The sequence below is a fragment of the Salarias fasciatus genome, chromosome 23 (assembly GCF_902148845.1).
Source record: "Salarias fasciatus chromosome 23, fSalaFa1.1, whole genome shotgun sequence".
Lineage (NCBI taxonomy): Eukaryota > Metazoa > Chordata > Actinopteri > Blenniiformes > Blenniidae > Salarias > Salarias fasciatus.
Window position 1 is genome coordinate 32405471 of NC_043766.1, and position 1228 is coordinate 32406698.

Below are 1228 nucleotides of genomic sequence, written 5' to 3' on the forward strand. Positions count from 1 at the left end.
GTAATACGTAGAATTTATATATAAATTCGTACATTCTTTTTAGCTCTTGTGACCATTTTTAGAGATTTTTCTTCTGGTTTTTACACCATGGATTTAGCTGTAGTGTTATAGCAGTTTCTTTGTTTTCTCTCATCTCTTCTTCCTTTTAATTTTTCTTTCCTTTTTCCTATTCCTTTCTTTTCCATTTGTTCAACTTATTTTTTCCTGGAACAAAAACATATGTGTTGGCTATTTAATAATTTTAGCTCAGCAATTTTTTTTTGCTGTATGTTTTGCTATTATTTTTTGAGTAGTTTTTTTTTTTTGCTATTCCAGCAAGTCTTGCAATGCTGTTTGTTTTAAAGCTGATTTACTTTATTTTTATCTTATCTTCGGTTAGGCCTTTTTGAATATTGGTTGGTAAATAAAATAAAGATGCAAGCAAAAATGTTTATTCACAAATATGTTTTTGAAACCATCAGAGGCGCCACAGAGGGGCTGAAGAGCCACGTGTGGCTCCAGAGCCACAGGTTGAACACCCTTCATCTAATCTAACCAAAATGCGCAAAGGTACAAGTATGGACACACACACACACACACACACACACACACACACACACACACACACACACACACACACACACCACACACACACACACACACACACACACAATTCTGCCTCCAGCTGAGTTTGTAGGGGCGTGGCAGGGCGACAGAGATCTTGTTGGGTGGAGGAGGTGGGGTGGTGCACAGAGGTGTGGTCACAGCCTCCAAAACGCGCTCCTCCCTTCACAGCGCTCGCAGTCCGCGCCGGAGGGTGCGGGGAGAGGGCAGAGACGCAACCTGCGCGCAGCGGCTCTGTCCCGCCAGCTCGGCTCGCTTTCCCTTTTCTTTTCTTTTCTTTTTTTTTTTTTTGAATAGTTGAAGCTGCCGCCTGCTTGCCACCATGAGCATGTTCGGGTCCCAGCAGGGCCTGAACATGGGCCGGAGGGTCAGCTCCAAGGGCGACCTGGGCGCCGGAGGCACCTATTACGCACGGAGCGAGGTGGTGCAGGGAGGCGGTAATGGATACGATCCTTACATGGACGGATACAAAACCACCTACAGCTACACCAAGTCGGCACCATGGGCGGCGGGACCATGGGAGGCGGATTGGGGGGCGCAACGCTGAGCGGCGTGATGGGGGGCGGCATGGGGGGCGCGTCCATGAGCGGCATGGGGGGCGCGTCCATGAGCGGCATGATGGGGG